This window comes from Neophocaena asiaeorientalis, unplaced genomic scaffold (genome assembly GCF_003031525.2).
Source record: "Neophocaena asiaeorientalis asiaeorientalis breed wild unplaced genomic scaffold, Neophocaena_asiaeorientalis_V1.1 scaffold243, whole genome shotgun sequence".
Classification (NCBI taxonomy): domain Eukaryota; kingdom Metazoa; phylum Chordata; class Mammalia; order Artiodactyla; family Phocoenidae; genus Neophocaena; species Neophocaena asiaeorientalis.
This window is the reverse complement of record NW_020173113.1, coordinates 1,335,184-1,355,024: the sequence shown is the minus strand read 5'-3', so window position 1 is coordinate 1,355,024 and position 19,841 is coordinate 1,335,184.

The window sequence follows — 19,841 nt, the reverse complement described above, 5'->3', positions numbered from 1 at the left end:
TTGTAATCCACTACATCAGGGCTCCCCAACCACCGGGCTGAGGACAGGTACTGGCCCGTGGCCTGCTAGGAACTGGGCCACGCAGCAGGAGCTGAGTGGTGGGCAAACGAGCGAAGCTTCATCTGCCGCCCCCCATCACTCCCCATTGCTCGCATTACCACCTGAAACATCCCCCCACCCCACCTCCGTCCATGGAAAAACTGTCTTCCACAAAACTGGTCCCTGGTGCTAAAAAGGTTGGGGACCGCTGCACTATACCAACAGGCTAAAGAAGAAAAATCACATGATCATATCAATTGATGCAGGATGGTTGCTGAGCAAAATTCAACACCCATTCATGATTTAAAAAAAAATAAATCTTAGTGTTGCGGTCTGTTCTGGCTGCTATAACAAAATACTATAGACTGGGTGGCTTATAAGCAACAGAAATTTATTTCTCACAGTTCTGGAGGTTAGGAAGCCCAAGATCAAGGCACCAACATGACTGGGGGAGGAGGGCTTTCATGCTGTTTCATAGCTGGTGTTTTCTCATTGTGTTCTCACATGGTGGAAGGGGCAAGGGATCTCTGTGAGGTCTCTTTTACAAGGCACTAATCCCACTCACAAGGGCTCTACCTCATGATTTAAGCAACTTCCAAAGGCCCACGTCTTAATAGCATCATCTTTGGGGATTAAGATTTTAACATAGGAATTTTGGAGAGACACAAACATTCAGACCATAGCACTTAGCAAACTAAGACTAGGGAGGAACATCCGCAGGTTGCTAAGGAGCATCTACAAAACACAAGTAATCTCATACTAAAGAGTAAAAGATTGAATAATATATCCTTAAGATCAGGAACCAGATAAGGGTGGCTACTGTCACCACTTATATTTGATATAGTACTGGAAGTCCTAGCCAGTACAATAAGGCAAGAAAAGGATATAATAAAAAGATTCATATTCAGAACATATGAATACTCTTGCAAATGAATAAAAATCAAACCACCAAGAAAATGTTTATTATTTTCATTGCAAAAGAGCAAATACAGATGGCCAAATAACATAAGGAAAGGAGTGTATCATTAGTAATCAGGGAAAACCATAATGGAATACCAATATAGAAACTCTACAGTTGCAAAATTTATGAAATCTGACAACATCAAGCATTGGTGAGGTTGTGCTAAAATGGGAAGTTTCATATACCACTGATGGGAGTGTAACTTTGTATAATTACTTTGCCGAAGTGTTTGACACTCTCTAATAAGGTTGAAAATATATACCTTAATCTCAGACACTTGTGTACCAGGCTATATGTTCAAGAATATTCATGCAATCTTTGTAATAACACAACTTGAAAAAAATGTGATTTATCAATGTAAAGAATTTTTGTAGTATGTTCATACAATGGAATCTTATTAAGTAATTTAAAAATCAACAAATTTCAGCTATGCAAAATTACATATTTCTTCTTACATACATAAAGCTGAAAGAAAGAAATATGTCACAAAAGAATTCACACACCATAATTCCACTTTTTGAGACTCAAACAGGAAAAAATAAACTATATTGTTTATAGATGCATACATAAGTGGTAAAATTATAAAGAAATCAAATTATGACAAAAGTCAAGGAAATGAGTAATGTTGGGAAATAGGAGGGAGTTTTGATTGAGAAGAACAAGGTAGAGTGCTTCTAAAGAACTGGCAATATTCAATTTCTTGACCTGGATAGTGTTTTACAATTATTTGTCAAACTGTATACATTTCATGTACTTTTCTATATGTATGCTTTATTTCACAGTACTTACTAAAAGAAATCAAAATGTATAACAATTTCACAATAATAAAATATATTTTTAAAAGAAAATAACTATATCCAAATCAAAAACTTTAAAAAATATCAGAGTAACCCAAAGCAGAATAAAAACTAGTGAAGAACCAAATGTAAAATAGATAGCTAGTGGGAAGCAGCCACGTAGCACAGAGAGATCAGCTTTGTGCCTTATGACCACCTAGAGGGGTGGGATAGGGAGGGTGGGAGGGAGGGAGACACAAGAGGGAGCAGATACGGGGATATATGTATATGTATAGCTGATTCACTTTGTTATAAAGCAGAAACTAACACACCACTGTAAAGCAATTATACTCTGATAAAGATGTTAAAAAAAAAAACTAGTAAAGATAAAAGCAAAAATTGGGTGACACCATCAAGATGGTGGAGTAGGAGACCCCAACCTCTATCTGTTCACCCAGATCAATTATTAGCTACCCATAAACCAAAACAAAACAACAAAAAGCAGCTCTGGGAGTGCTCTGGAGTCTACTAAAGACACTTCAACAACAGAGTGGAATAAAAAACTTGAGAATAACCACACAAAAAGGGAAGGAAGAGAGCTTCATTTTGCCTGCATCATCCCATCCCACAAGCCACTGGCACTGTTCAACACCAAGAGGAGATTCCCAGCTAAAAAGAGTTCTCACAGGGAAAGGAAGAGTGGTATGAGTGACCAGCTTCCCTAGCCCTTCAGGGCACTGCACAAAGGTTCTGCTTCAGTTTCACCCAACCCAGGGGCTGACAAAGCAGAGGTGTATAGAGACAGCAAGGAACAAGAACTAAAAGCAAGGGATACCAGTAGCCCTCATGCAGTGGGAGCAGTTGTGGCTCCAGTGACCTGCTCTGTAGACAAACCCAGCAGCTTTTGACACTGAAAACACTAACAGCCAGCGCAGCTGCAAAAGACCACCTATTGATTACACTGGCTTTGCCGCACAGCTTTTTACATTCCCTGATGCCCGCTGCCTGAGTCCCTCCCCACTCCTTCCTGCCCCCTGCATCCTCCAGAGTCCAGGAACTGCATTAGTAGCTGGCCAAGGCCTCTGCAGCTGTGCTAGAGCAAGACACCAGCCTAGATCCTTGTGGCTGACCCACACTGCTGTGCACCTACTCGAGGCTAGACCCTCTAGCTCTGCACCCACATGCCCCCCAGCCTGACACCCATCACTGGCCTCCACTGCTGTACTGCATACCTAGAGGGAGACCTGCAGCCATGGCAGAGCATGCCAACAGCCAGGGTCCCCACAGCAGCTTGTGGGCTGGGATCAGGCCCTATCTTTTGTCACTGACCTGCAACACTGTGTTACCGGTAGTAATCCCTCCAGCTGTACACCAGCATGCCACTGACACAAACCCCACAACCAGCCTACACTGCTGTGCACCCATGACAAGACCCAGCAGCCATGGTAGTGCACACCAACAACCAGGGCCCCTGCAGCTACCAGTGCTGCCTACCCTGGTGCTCATCACTACCTGTGTTTGCAACCGGCACTTGTCACTCACAGGCACCTACAGATGGCACTTGCAGCCAAGCCCATGCATACCACAAGTTCTAGCTACTTCTGCTGCTTGCCCTGGTCCCTAGCTGCTGGACCTGGAGGCACTGATAAGGACCCCAATAGTCCTTGCAACCTCTACAGATCCTTGCAGGGCTTGCCAGGACCATGCAGTTGTCAATGCTGTGGACTCCAAAAGTCTGAGCTGATGAGACATCATGTCACCCTAGACCCAGTGCTGTCACATGCCCCTGCACTTGGGCCCAGTACCACTAGGCTTGGGGTCCCAGCATGCTCCAACATGCCCTACATACAGGTGACAGTCTTCCTGCAATGAAGTCAGTCCATAAAGTCTGGAGGAGGTGACTGCTTCTTCAAATGTGCAGACACCTACACAAAGCTATAGGGATCACAAAGAATCAGGGAAACATGACACTAACAAAGCAACATAGTAAACTTCCAGTAACTGATCTCAAAAATTGGAGATCAAGGAATTGCCTGACAAAAATATTCAAAATAACTTCTCTAAAGATGTTCAGAGAGCTACAAGAGAACACAGATAAACCAAAACTAACTCAACTCTGTTGGAAACTAAATAGACCAATGTGATAGTTAATTATATGTGTCAACTTGTCTGGACCATAGTGCTCAGACATTTGGTCAAACTTTATTCTGGATGTTTCTGTGAAAGTATTTTTTGGATGAGCTTAACAGTTAACCAGTGGACTTTGAGTAAAGCAGATTACTCTCCATAATTGTGCCTCATCTAGTCAGTTGAGGCCTTAATAGAACAAAGACTGACTTCTCCTGAGCAAGGAATTCTGTCAGCAGACTGCATATGGGCTCCAGCTGTAACTCTTCCCTGAGTCTCCAGCTTGCCAGCCTACCTTGTTAGTTGCAGAATTACAACATGTATTTAATTCACAACTTCCCAGAGTGTCTGCTGTTAAAGTGGGGACATTGATTGGGAAGGAATGAGGTCCTGAAAATTGGAATGGGGATGTATGGGAGGACCTGATGAAGCTGGAGACGCTGAATCTCTAAATTTGAATGAGCCTTCTTTGCCAAAGGAAGTAGCCTTTCCACCTCCACTAAGGAGATTAACCTTGCATTGTCTAAGGAACTGATCTGCCCTTTACTGAGGCACCTGCTTCACAAGACACTGCTGAGTCTCCTCAGTAGCCTCTCCCCAAACCTCTCTTTATTTCTTGACCTATAACTAGACGCAAGTCCTAGGAGGCCCCTAAAGATGAGATCTTCAACAAAATAAAGGCCATATATGACAAGCCCACAGCTAGTATCATACTCAATGGTGAAAAGCTTTTTTGGCAGGCGGACTGTCAACCACTACGCCACCAGGGAAGCCCGTGAAAAGCTTTTCTTCTAAAATCAGAAACAAGATAAGGATGCCCACACTCACCACTTCTATTGAACATAGTGCTGAAAGTCCTAGCCAGAGTAATTAGGCAAGAAAAAAAATAATAAAAGGCATCCAGATCAGAAAGGAAGAAGTCAAAATTGTAGATGATATGATGTTATATAAAGAAAACACTTTAGACTACACACACAAAAAAACCCTGTTGGAACTAATAAATGAAGTCAGTAATTCAGTAAATTTGCAGGATACATAATCAACATATGAATATCAGTTGTGTTCCTATACGCTAACAATGAGCTATCTGTAAAAGAAATTAAGAAAACAACCTCATTTACAATTTCATTGAAAACAATAAAATACTTGGGAATAAATTTAACCAAGGAGGTGAAAGATCTCTATACTGAAAACTATAGGACTCTGATGAAAGAAATTGAGGAAAGCACAAATAAATGGAAATATATCCCATGTTTATGAATTGGAAAAATTAATATTGTTAAAATGCCCATACTACCCAAAGTGGTCTACAGATTCAAAGCAATCTCTACCAAAGTTCCAATGGCATTTTCCACAGAAATAGAAAAAACAATCCTAAAATTCGTATGAAACCACAAAAGACCTTAAATAGCCAAAGAAATCTTGAGAAAGAAGAATAAAGCTGGAGACATCATACTTCTTTTTTTTTTAAGTTTTGTATAGACTTTATTTCCAGACCATGTTATAAAATCTCGAATATCTATCCACTTGGTAACTGTATGCATGTTCTTTTTTTACTTTAGTGCGCATTTTAATGTATATATCAATGACTTTAATAATTGTACAGCGTTGTATAATAACCACACCATAAACAGAATATAAAATATTTCCATTGCTCCAATAAGTTTTCCCATACTCATTTACAATCAATCACTTGTCCACATTCCCAGTCCCTGGCAACCACTCATCTATTTTCTGTGCCTACAGTTTTGTCTTTTCCAAAAGGTCATATAAATAAAATACATAACTGGAAACATAGAATGTTTTTGTTGCCTTTCATGTTTGGAGGCATCACACTTCTTGATTTCAAGTTATATTACAAAACCACAGTAGCCAAAACAGCATGTTTGGTACTGGTATAAAAATAGACTAGACCAATACAATAGAATAGCAAGCCCAGAAATAAACCAACACATATATGGTCAACTAATCTTTGACAAGGGTGCCAAAATACACAATGGGGAAAAGACAGGCTCTTCAATAAATGGTGTTGGGAAAACTGGTTATTCACATATAAAATAATGAAATTGGACCCTTACACCATATACAAAAATCTACTCAAAATGTGTTGAATACTTAAACATAAGACCTGAAACTATAAAACTCCTACAGAAAACATAGGCAAAAAGCCCCTTGACATTGGTCTTGGCAATGATCTTTTGGATATAACACCAAAAGCACAAGCAACAAAAACAAAAATAAAGTAGGACTACATCAAACTAAAAAGCTTTTGCATAGCAAAAGAAACAATCAACAGAGTGAAAAGGCAACCTATATAAAGGGAAAAAATATTTGCAAACTGTCTATATACTAAGGGGTTAATATCCAAAATATGAGGAACTCATACAACTCAGGAGCAAAAATCCCCAAAAATCTGATTTAAAAATGGGCAAAGGATCCAACAGACATTTTCCCCAAGTAGATGTACAAATGACCAACAAATGTATGAAAGGGTGCTCTACATCATTAATTATTGGGGAAATGCAAATCAAGACCACAATTAGATATCACCTCCCACCTGTCAGGATGACTATTATCAAAAAGACAAGAGATAAGAAGTGTTGGCAAGGGTGTGGAGAAAAGGGAACCCTTATACACTGTAGGAATGTAAATTGGCACAGCCATTATGTAAAATAGTATGGAGGTGTCTCAAAAAAAATCAGTAATAGAATTACCATATCATCCAGCAATTCCACTTCTGGGTATATATCCAAAGGAACAGAAATCAGGATCTCACAGAGACATCTGCACTCCTATGTTCATTGTAGCATTATTCACAATAGCCAAGATATAAAATAACATGTGTCAGTCAGTGGATGAATGGATAAAAACTATATGGTATGTATATACATACACACAAACACACACAAAATGGAATATTATTCAACCATAAAAAAGAAAGGAACCTCACCATTTGCAACAGCATAGATGGACCTTGTGGGCATTATGCTACGTGAAATAAGTCAGAGAAGGACAAGTACTGTAAGATCTCACTTAAATGTGAAATCTAAAAAAGCCGAACTCATGGAACCAGAGAGTAGAATGGTGTTTGCCGACAGCTGGGAGGAGGCAGGGTGGGGAAAATGAAGAGGTGTTGGTTAAAGGGTACAAGCTTCCAGTTATAAAAGGCATAAGTTCTGGGGATCTAATGTACAGTATGGTAACTATAGTCAACAGTACTGTATCATATATTTGAAAGTTGCTAACAGAGTATATTTAAATGTTCTTTCCATAACAACAACAACAAAATGGTAATTATGTGAGGTGAAGAATGTGTTAACTATACTTATTTTGGTAAATGTTTTGCAATATATAGGTGTATGAAATCCTCATATTGTGCACCTTAAATTTACGCAATGTTATATGTCTATTGTGTCTCAATAAAACTGGTGAATATGTATCTGTGCCCAAATTTCCATTTTTTATAAGGATACCAGTGACGTTGAATTAGGGACTCATCCTCCTTCAATGTGACCTCATCTTACCTAATTATATCATCAACAAAGCTATTTCCAAATAAGGTCACACTCTGAGGTATTAGGGATTAGAACTTCAACATATGAATTTGGGGGGAACACAATTCAATCCATAACCATATGTATCAAATATACATATAAAGGATAGTTTATGGATATGCAGGTAGGTAGTGAATGTCTAGAACATCACAGAAATGTTATATACCAATTCAAGGATAGTAATTACCTGTAGAGAGTGAGGGAGCTAGGAGGAAATGTTTAGTAATGAAACTCTAACAGTATCTTTAACTTCATCTTAATAAAAAAGTTCTGTAGCCAATATGGCAAAATAACTTTTAAATCTAAGTTCTGAGTGGTCGGTATCTAGATGTATGTTGTACTGTTTTCTGAACTCTTCTGAGTATTTAACAGCTTGTGTCTATAAATGTTATTCATTCCCTAGAAAGACGCTACAATGGGACTGACTTACTAAGTCTAACAACACAGACAGCTTTTCCTCCAACAATTAGAGTATGTTATTGCTTTTTTCATTTTAAAATCAAATGAGGTAGTTGCTTTGCTTTTAGTGATCCTGATATATATATATATAACTTTAAAGGTATGATCATATTCAGTGGGCTAAGATGCTTCCATGATGAGAGGTAAGCAGTATCTGAGACAGGCAGAGAGAAAAAATTTCTAACCCCACATATCATGCTTACTCCATGGCTTACTCTTTTTGACTGGAATGCAGGTAGAAACATGCAAAATCTTTCTTCCTCCCCCGTGCCCTTTACCTGTCCCTCTCTTTTTTTTCTCCTGGCTTGTGGGTTTCAATTCATTTAAATCCCATTTGTGAATTTGTTTCCTACCCAATACCAACTGCATATATTTACAGAAATTAAGAGGAGATCTGAATCAAAGGACCTCAAAGTCTAACCATGCTTCACCAATAGCATACTGCTTGTTTCTGGGCAACTCTCTCAATATTTATTTATTTTTCATCCAGAAAATGAAAGATTTGGACTAAATAGTCTCAGATCTAAATGTGTTTAGAAGAACAAAGGTGATTGATGGAGCAGGACGTAAACATTTTATGTAACTTGTGAAAATGTAAAAATTTCAGTAAAATATGTGTGTTTTCAATTATGTGATAAATTAGGTAGCTGATGTGGTTAATTTTTTCTCAGAGTGGAACACAATCACCTGTCTGTTCTAGTAACATGTACACACAATCTATGTTAATCTGACTCAATTATGCAGCCCCCAACATAACATTATCCACACATTGAGACTATTAAAAGTCCTTCTTGACAATGATAAAATTCACCTCTTAGGAAGGAAAAATAAATCTTTGTATAATCCAGATGCCAGATGCAGCTCTCATCCATAAGCCTTGAGTGTGTTTTTTCTCTGAGCTAAACTTGACGCAATCTTGGCCTCTTAACCAACCTCTACAAGAAAGCCAATCATACAAAATATTTCCTAGGTTTTTTTTTTTATTTCCTAGGTTTTATGGAAGATTTTGTGGGGCCACGGGGAAGAATCATGTTGGATAACATGCAGTATCTTGTGTGAATACTCCTAAAGAGAACCACCTCTCCTCTAAGTCTCTTCTTTGAGGTTTCAGCCACTGGCTCTCTCTTTCCCCAAACTTTGCCCCAAACAGTGCTTGGTTAGCTCCTCCTCCTTGGATGACTCTGGTCCTTGGAGACTCTCTCCTCCCTCTTCGTATCCTTATCCAAGTATCTTCTCAACAAAGCTGGGCTGTGCCTACAAAGAAATTCTTCTAGACACCAACATCAAATTTTCCACATCTAGGCATTTGCAAGCAAAGTTCCCTTGCTTGTTGAAGACTGTATTTAATGTGGAAGCAGGCTTTTTGGCTCTAAGATCTTAATTATGTACAAAGCCTTAGACTCATGTCTGCAGGAATTATGCCCCAATACAGCACGTTCAGCAGACCTTCCAGGCTATCTCCTAGGCACAAAAATTGTTAGCTGACACTGAAGTTTCCTTGGACCCAGCCCCTAATTCCATCAGAATGTGATCTACTCAGAAGGCCAGCTTTCCTATTCCATCCAAACTCGACTGGGAAAAAAATCTGCTTAATTAGAAGGAAAAATAGGTAAGTGGTTAACATTGCGCAAGTATAATTTTCTCAGATGATTAGACACTTTTTCTTTTGAAATGAATAAATAAAAGGGAAAGAGGGGCAGAATAATAATGATACAGGTTTTACCTTTTAAAAATTCGAATAAAATTAGCATAATTTCCCTTTTATTAAGCTACAGTAGATAGAAAGCACATTATATACACTGTAGGTGGAGATGTGGGTGGACACATAAGAGGGGTAATGAGGGAGTATTGAAAATACAGCTGAAATAATGAGCATGTAATATGAAGAACAGCAGCAAAGATCAAGCTGGAGGATGGAAGAATGCCTGCTTTGATTATAGACAAAAGGAATGGAGAACAGAAAAAAAGAGGGAACCATTCAGCTGAGCTGAGAAACTGGGGCAGCCTGGACCAATGGAGCTTGATATAGATGGGAAGAGAACAGGGGATACTTCACCATTGACTTGGGTTTAAAAAATGGTAAACTTGTGCTTAAAGAGGAGGAAAGCACAATAATATAATTCATTTAAAAATCTAGTTTTATCTATATTAACCCTGATGGAAACAGAAGCTACACAACTTGCTTCCATTTGAACTGGAGCAACCTTGTTAGAATATAGGACATTGGGGCTTCCCTGGTTGCGCAGTGGTTAAGAATCCACCTGCCAATGCAGGGAGCACAGGAAGATCCCACATGCCGCAGAGCAACTAAACCCGTGTGCCACAACTACTGAGCCCACGTGCCACAACTACTGAAGCCCACGTTCCTAGAGCCCGTGCTCAGCAACAAGAGAAGCCACCACAATGAGAAGCCCGCGCACCGCAACGAAGAGTAGCCCCCGCTCAAAGCAACTAGAGAAAGCCTGCGTGCAGCAACTAAGACCGAACGCAGTCAAAAATAAATAAATAAAAATAAATAAATTTATTTTTCAGAAAAGAATATAAGACATTGGGTTTGATGGTCATTCTGTCCACCCCACTCAAAGTATGGACAACACAACCCTTGACACACACCCTTACTGCCCCATTCATTTTGCAAATGAGGAAACAATGGCCCAGTGCAGTCTTGTAGAAGTGACTTTTTTAACCTTAGAGCTTTGAGAAGCAGACAACCAAATCTCCATGTGTGATTTCTACAGAAAGGGCTCTGCTGCTTGACATATAGCAGAAACTGAATCAAGATATTATTAACAGGATTGAGGTAATTGATCTAGATTTTCAATGGATGTTTACAAACTAGTAGATGAATATGAATTTGGGATTTCTTAGCCTGATCTGTGCCAAGCATAGTATTTAGATGGTACCGTTGTTTCAGCTACAAATCTGGGAAGTCCAGGAGTTGTGTGTACAATATTTTTCTCTCTCAAAACCTAGGCTGTTAGATGGCAGAGTCTCAGGTCCAAAATGGATCCTGGGATGTCATCCTTCCAGCCAGCTCTCTCTGCATCTCCCAGGCAGTGGACCCACTCTCTAACCTCTCTCCCTGCTCAGGATCGTCTTCTCACTCTCTTCTAAGACTTTCTCACATCCTATCTACACCTCCTTTATCCCTTCCCATATTCCCTACTCTTTTCTTTTCAACGTGGTTGCCCTTGATGGTTATTGAGAAGAACTTTGATTTCTCAGCAAATATGAAGCCCAAATTTTCATTAATTTAAAAAAGTTGAATCTCCTTTACTCAAGGACAAGAATCATTCTTCTCCAGAAACATAATTAATTGTTTGGTATCCCCCTAGAGATTTTCCTTCTAGAGAAGAGGGACCTTCTATATATATTAGGATAAACAACTCTAATGCAGCCGAATAAATAAGTAAAAGGTGAAATTTTCCCTTAAAACAAAGTAAATCCTTGCATCCTGCTCAAAGATCTGCTTCTTCCCATGATAGATAATCTGTTATTGGTATCTATCTTAGAACATGCAAATACCAACCTGCAGCATATAGCTTGTCCCCACATCAGCCTCTCTGGAGGAGTTCTGGCTGTGCTTAATAACTCGCCTGAGATTGTGCTGCTCTCAACTACCTTATCTAATGAAGCCCCCCCATTAGTCTTTGTATCAGCATATTATTTGTTCCCTTTATAGCACCTGAAATTATCATGTCTATTTTCTTGTACTTAAATTTTCCTTGCGCTCCATCAGGGCAGTAACTATATTTCTCATGGTTTTTGTGTCATCCTCAGTGACTGAGTTTCTGGCGCATAGTGGGTACTCAATAAATACTTGTTGAGTGTTTGGGTAAGTAACCTAATATGAGCTTGGTAATCTGCATTCTGCCACTCAAAGGCAGCTCTCTAGAATAACAACTCATCAGAAGCATCAACAGCCACCTGGATTGAGGATGCTGGGCTGAGTCAAGAGGTTGTCTAACCTCTTTTGGGCAGGAAACTTACCCTTACCTCACCTACGGTAGACTGAATCAGTGACACCAGTTCTTCACCCTTCCTATCCTCACCCTTTCTGTGGCCTTTAATTTTAGACTCAGTCATGTCTTGCTTTGGCCTACATGGGCAGAAATGATTCTGGATCAATTCTGAGCCTAGGCCTTAAGAGGCTTTGCACATTTCTGTCAAGAGCTGAGCTGAACTGGAAAGACTTGAGCTTCCAGGTAGTCTATTAAGATAACAAGCCAAAATGAAATAACAGTCAATCATTTAATCACTTACTGTGGTAATATAAGCAAGAAACTAAACAAGAGAAAGTGGAAGCTGCCCCAATGTTCCATTTCCATCATGCAAGAGTACCAGGTGAAGGTCAGGTGTGTCAGCAGATGGGAGCAATCATCTCACTGCTGAGGGAACCCCAAACAAAAGACTCCTGCTGTTTTATGGACCTGGGGGTTTGAGGAAAGAAGAGAAGAAAAGTTTAAAAGTGGAAAAGTACTGAATACTGAGTCAGAGTGGAGAAAAACATCTTCAAGGCTCCCTGATAAAATATTATCAGTAGGGATATCTAAGAGAGGCATTGGCTAAAGGCTTCCAATAAGGAGGCCTCTGAATGGAGGTGCTTTGGCCAGCAATGCAGTAATGCATAAGAGGATGGCTGGCCTTGGGGCTTGGGTCCTTGACTGCAACTCCCTTTAGAGACTACAATTCACTGTGCTCCAAATCTGGTGTGGGGAGAGTAGCTTTCCCTAATGAGACCTGCCAGGTAGAGCCTTTGTAATTGCCAGAGTGCTCAGGCCCAAAAGATCACATGTGGATTTTTGGCCAGGAGCCTGACCTCTCAGTTTAGACTTGCCCTCATGGACCATGGTTATTAACATAAGAAGGGCTTCGTCTAGTAACTGCTGCCCCTTTAGCCTGGGCCCCAGAATGTATGCATATGGAGCAGAGTCATCCCTGTTGACCTACAGACTTGCAGTTAAAAGCAGAGATGCCCTAGCCATGAGAGCATGAAGCAAAACAATCAAGTGGAGCCCAGGCTACCTCAGCAGAACCAACTTAACTGATCCACAGATCCATGACGATAGATGATGGCTATTTTTATTATTATTATTATTTAATTTTTATTTATTTTTTGGGTCTTCATTGCTGCGCACGGGCTTCTCTAGTTGCAGCAAGTGGGGGCTACTCTTCATTGCGGTGCGTGAGCTTCTCATTGTGGTGGCTTCTCTTGTTGCAGAGCATGGGCTCTAGGCATGCGGGCTTCAGTAGTTGCAGCATGCGGGCTCAGTAGTTTTGGTTCACGGGCTTAGTTGCTCCGTGGCATGTGGGATCTTCCTGGACCAGGGATTGAACACGTGTCCCCTGAATTTGCAGGCAGGTTAATAACCACTGCACCACCAGGGAAGACCCAGATGCTGGCTATTTTAAGCCATTGAGTTTGGAATATTTGTTATACAACATTACTGTGGCATAGCTAATAGATATGCTACCCTTTTCCCAGCCACTGTGGAAGTCCTTATTCCAATCAAAAATCACCAAGTATGCAAAGAAACAGAAAAGTACCCCTCATAGTGAGAAGAATAATCAATCAATCAAGAGAAGCCCAGAAATGATATAGATTAGTAGACAAAGACATTTAACTTGTTAACATATATTCAAGAAGCTAGAAGACAAATTGAACATGTTGAGAATGGAAAATAAAACCAAGATATAAATTGAACTTCTAGAGGTAAAAAGAGCCCTAAAGGATATAGCTTTCTGGAACAGAAGATGCTAAAGTTGTCTATTACTGTGGATAGGGTAAGGATGGGTGATAAGGAACGTTAAAGTTGGAGAGATGCACAGGGGCCAAACCCTGTAGTGTCTTAGGATAAGGACAAGAGGCTTTTAAACTGTAAAGAACAGTTGGTTGAATGAGTAGATAGTGATGCCATTAATTAAGCTTTAGCAGTATAGGAGAAGAAGCAGATTTTTAAAAATTTATTGATGTGAAACTGACATAACAAATTTAACCATTTAAAAGTGAACAATGCAGTGACTCTTAGTACATTCACAGTGTTGTACAACCACCACCTCTATCTAGCTCTAAAACATTTCCATCACTCCAAAATACAATCCTGTTCCCAGTAAGAAGTTTCCCTCCATTCCCTCCTCCGCCAGCCCCTGGAAACCAACAATTTGTCCTCTGTCTCTATGGATTTGCCTGTTCTGGATATTTCATATAAATGGAGTCATACAATACATGAACTTTTATGTCTGGCTTTTTTCACTTAACATAATACTTTTGAGATTCATCCACACTGTAGGATGTATCAGTATTTCATTCCTTTTAAAGGCTGAGTAATATTCCATTGCATGTATATACGACAATTTGTTTATTCATTCATCCAGTAATGGACATCTATTTTCACCTTTTGACTATTGTGAATAGTGATGTTATGAACTTGTGTGTACATGTATTTGAGTACCTGTTTTCAGTTTTTTGAGTATACACCTAAGAGAAGAATTGCTGGGTCATTTGCTAATTCTATGTTTAACTTTTTAAGGAACTGACAAAATATTTTACATAGTAACTGTACTATTTTACATTCCCATCAGCAATGTGTGAGGGTTCCAATTTCTCCACATCTTCACCAATACTTATTATTTCCAATTTTTTGTTGTTGTGGCCATCCTAATGGGTATAAAGTGATAACTCATTGTGGTTTTTAATGTTTCTAATGGCTAGTGACATTGAGCATTTTTTCATGTGTTTATTGGCAAATTGTATATCTTCTTTTGAGAAATATCTATTTAAGTCATTTGCTCATTTTTTAATTGGGTTGTCTGTCCTATTGTTCTTAAGTTGCAAGAGTTCTTTACATATTCTGAATACTAGACCCTAATCAGATATATGATTTGCACATATTTTCTCCCATTCTGTGGGTTGTTTTTTCACTCTCTTGGTAATATCCTTTGATGCAGAAAAGTTTTCAGTTTCGAAGAAGTCCAATTTTTTTTTATTTTATTGCTCATGCTTTTGCTATCATATCTAATTATCCACTGTGCAAATCCAAGGTCATAAATACTTACTCCTATATTGTCTTCCAAGAGTTTTATGGTTTTATCTCTTATATTCAGGTCTTTCACACATTTTGAGTTAACTTTTTTATGGTGTGAGACCAGGGGTCCAACTTAATTCTTTTGCATGTGGATATGCAGTTGTCCCAGTATCATCAGTTAAAGAGACAATTATTTTTCCATTGAATGGTTTTGACACCCTTGTTGAAAATCAATTGGCCATAGATGTATGGTTTTATTTCTGGACTCTCAATTCTATTCCATTAATCTATACATATCACTCTGTTTTGATTACTATAGCTTTGTAGTTAGGTTTGAAATTGGGAAGTGTGAGTCTTCCAATTTTTTCTTCTTTTTCTAAATTATTTTGGCTATTGGAGCCCCTTGCAATATCATATAAATTTGAGAGTTGGCTTTTTCATTTCTATAAAAACATGTCACTAGAATTTTGATAGGGATTGCATAGAGAAGCAGGTTTTAAGATAAAGCATGAGTTTGGTTTTGAGCACAATGAGTTTTGGGTACTTGTGGGAAATTCAAGATACTTATCTATAAGGAATCAGGTATATGTTCTAGAGCTTAAGAGAGAGGTAGGAGTGGAGACGCATATTTGGGATATGAGTATGTATGAAGATGATAGATGAAGCCATGGCTATTGATGAGATCTTTTGGGAAGAGTATATAGAGGGAGAAGAAAGGAAAATCCTTGGATTGGCCAATATTAAGAAAGTGTGAGGGAAGAAGAGCCTGTGAAAATAATTTTATAATAGAGGGATAATGGAGAAAGTAAGTGAACAAGAAAAGAGTGTTACAGTAGAAACCAAGAGAGGAGACAGATTTAATACAAGCAGTGTCTCATGTTGCAGAGAATTTATAAGTCTGAAAAGCAGTAAATTGATTCGACAGCCATGAGGCCACTGGTGACCTCAGGCATGTCAGTCTGTGTGGACTGTGGAGGCTGAAACCTGGCTAGGGTATGTTGGTGCGTATACAGGAAGAGAGAAAGAGGGGGCAACCAGAAGTCTGGAATATTTTTTTTAATATCTTGGCTGTTAAATGAAGGAGAAAGATAGAGATAGTGCAAGAGGAGGATACAATGTTATTGGAAGGTTTAGAGGCCACAGTAAAGTACCTCAAAGAGGAGAGAAGTTGAAAATAGAGAAGAAAAAGGAAGTAAGGATTGGAATAAGGTCTTGGATATGTAGAAGATAAGGGGGATATGGAAGAAGTTGCCTTGAGCAGGAGGAAGAACAGTTTCCACAGTCTACTCTCCTTCTATAAAATGAATGATCAAACCTGAAGCTAAATGCAGATAAAAATGACTCATAGGTATAGGGGGGATTATGGAAGTTCAATACCTGATAGCCTTGATATTCTAGATGAAATAGGAGGTAAGTTCACCTGCACTAAAGAGATGAAGTACTTGAGGTTAGTAGAGCATCCATTCAGAGAAATAGGAGGAGAAGCTAGTCAGAAATAAGGTAGCAAATTAATAAGGGGTGCTGAGGGTGCTGAGGTTGGATACCCCAAATATGTGGTAACCTTAATTCATTCAAGGATGTGATGTTCAGCACTAACATTCAGCAGCCCAGATGTGGGAGCAGAAAAGGAAGATGGTAAGATTGATCTAAAGTTGAAAACTGTAAGAAGGATGTGGTAGAAAGACAATGGACTTGATTTTGAGTGCAAGGGTACAGTGGTTGAGTGCAACAGGGTCAAGGTGGATAGGTGAGGAAGTGAAGCCAAACAGCGTTAAAGAACTGGGAATAAGATGGCTCTGTGGTCTCTCTGTGTGAGGTTAAAGAACTGAAGTAAGGGAGAGAAAAGACTGGGCGGACAGGAGGATAAGATCCAGAATGGTACATTAGAATATAAGAGTTCAGAGGTGGAGCTGGATATTAGGGTCTAGGGTATGACGATCAGAGTTGGGTCACTGAGGTAGTGACAGGTGATGACTGCTGGTGTTTAGGATGTTTTAAGAAACAGCCATGAGGCCAGGATGCTGGATGGATTCACATGGATATAGAAGCTATCCAGCATGAAGACAGGGCATGACGAAGAGAAGAAAACAGCAAGCTGGTGTTCAGGCCCTTAATGAACAAAGGGAACAGGTGAAAGTTTCAAAGAGGGATAGGAGGAAATATATACAGTTGACACAAACCTTAACAAGGGGAGGTTTCTTGCCCCAGGTTGGAGGAGTAATAATCTGTCAGTTTTATTGGGATGTTAGGAGACATAATCAAGCCACAGCTCATGATATGTGAATGTAGAAGAATCAGGCTTCTCCAAAGAAGAAGTTTCAGAAGAGGTGTTTTGCTCTGGGGAGAGCCAGGAGATAGTGCTCTGTTAAGAGGTTGAGAATATAAAGGAGGTTATTTAGAACAGAATAAGTGTCTCTGAGGAAATGGTTGGAGGGAAATCAGCAGTGTGAGAAACATCCAGGTGCAATGAGAATAATGAATAATAATAATAACATATTGTCAGGTACCATGCCAAGGGCTTTATGTGTTTATATTATTTAATAATTACACTAATTCTACAATGTAGGTATTATCTCTTTTTCATATGAATAAATTGAGATTGAGGGCACTTAGAAACTTGTCTAAAGTTATGTATCTAAAAAGTCAGGGTCAGATGTGTCTTCAGAATTTCAGATGGAATGTGGGCAGGGGGTATTTCGTGCCCTCAAAGAAGGAATGAGAGAGTGTGGTGGTAGAGAGATCAGATATAGGGAGACACCTGTCCCCTTGGTTGGAGGGGCAGATTCATGGCTTTTTACATATGGCCCTAATTCTTATTATATTTAAACAATCAATCTACATGGGTTTCTGGAGAGAAATATGAAGACAGGTTCAGGTTGGGAAAAACTTATTATTGGGAAGAAGACTTGGGAATGGTTTATTTAATGTATTCTCTTCTCCACATAATTAATGAGATGCTGGAAATTTCCTTCTGATTCAAACTTTTTCCAAAACCACGACTTCAGTGTAAACAGAGATAATTAATCAAGGATCTGCTATTTGAGCTCTGGGAATGTAGCAATAACAGGATTGTAGAGACAAAACGTGATTCTTTCTTTAGTTTTTATGTCTCTTTCCCTCCCGCCACCAGCAGTGCCCCTCCCACAGCCTTCTGCTTTTTAGGTTTGTAAAGCTGTGGTAAAAGCTTCATCAGTACTCACTCAAATCCCTTCAGGTCTTTCTTACTGTTTCTATGCACCCCTCTGCTGGGTTTGGTGTGCTTTACCTCTAAAGGTTACAATTCAGACAATTCTGATAACTGCTTTCTTTGCCTGGGACAGCCTTTAGCCAGTGACTAATGGATGTGGCAATATGAAAGCTCAGCCTGCTTACCTCATGCCAAGACAATTTAGAGGCATAATTTACATGCGAGAGTTCCCCTGAGGGTTCAAGCTGAATCTGTCCTCCATGAGATCTTGCCTAAAATTGCACCCTGGTTTGGCTTCTTCCCCTTCTCTGTCCTGCTTCCCTCACTTCTTTCCTAGTTTCTTCTGGGAGCACTTTAAAAATAAATCACACACATGAATCCTTAACTTAGGTCTGCTTCTGGGGAGCACAACTTAAGACAGGGAACCAGATAACTAATAAAGGGAAGTTCATTTAGACAGAAACTTTGAGAATAAATTTGAAAATGTAATTTAACATGTAAACAAAAATACATGAACAACAACTAAAGTACTAAAATAAAGTATGGGTGAATTACTTCATAACTTAGACATGTAAAAAGCTTTTCTAACTATGACTTAAAATCAAGAAGAAATGAAAATAAAATATTGATAAATTCTACTACATAAAACTGAAAATAAAATTTTCTTGAAAAAAGCAACATAAGTAAAAAATGACAAAATGAAATTAAAAATATTTGTGTCTTATATCACAGACAAATGGCTAATCTTCCTGACATATAAAGAGCCATTAAAAATTGAAAGGACAACAAGGATGCACACTCTTGCCACTTCTATTCGACATAGTATTGGAAGTCCTAGCCAGAGCAATTAGGCAAGAAAAAGAAATAAAAGGCATCCAAATCAGAAAGGAAGAAATAAAATTGCCTCTGTTGGTAGATGGCATGATCTTATATACTGAAAACCCTAGAGATGCCATAAAAACTGTTATACCTAGTAAATGAATTCAGTAAAGTTGAAGGATACAAATCAACATACAAAAATCAGTTGCATCTTTATACACCAACAATGAACTATCAGAAAAGGAAATTAGGAAACAATCCATTTACAATAGAATCAAAAAGAATAAAGTACTTAGAAATAAACTTAACTAAGGAGATAAAAGACTTGTATATTAGAAACTACAAAATATTGATGAAAGCAATTAAGTCACAAACAAATGAGAAGACATCCCATGTTCATGGCATGGAAGAATTAGTATTGTTAAAATGTCCATACTACCCAAAGTGATCTACAGATTTAATGCAATCCTTATCAAAATTCCAATGGCTTTTTTTTTTTTTTGCGGTACGCAGGTCTCTCAGTGTTGTGCCTCTCCCGTTGCAGAGCACGGGCTCTGGACGTGCAGGCTCAGTGGCCATGGTTCATGGGCCCAGCCGCTCCGTGGCATGTGGGATCTTCCTGGACCGGGGCACGAACCAGTGTCCCCTGCATCAGCAGGCGGACTCTCAACCACTGCACCACCAGGGAATCCCCCAATGGCATTTATTTTTTACAGAAATAGAAAAAACTATTTAGAATTCATATGGAACCACAAAAGACCATGAATAGCCAAATCAATCTTGAGAAAGAAGAACAAAGCTGAAGGCATCATGTTTCCTGATTTCAAAATATATTACGAAGCTGTAGTAACCAAAACAGAATGTATGGTACAGGCATAAAGACAGACATATCAA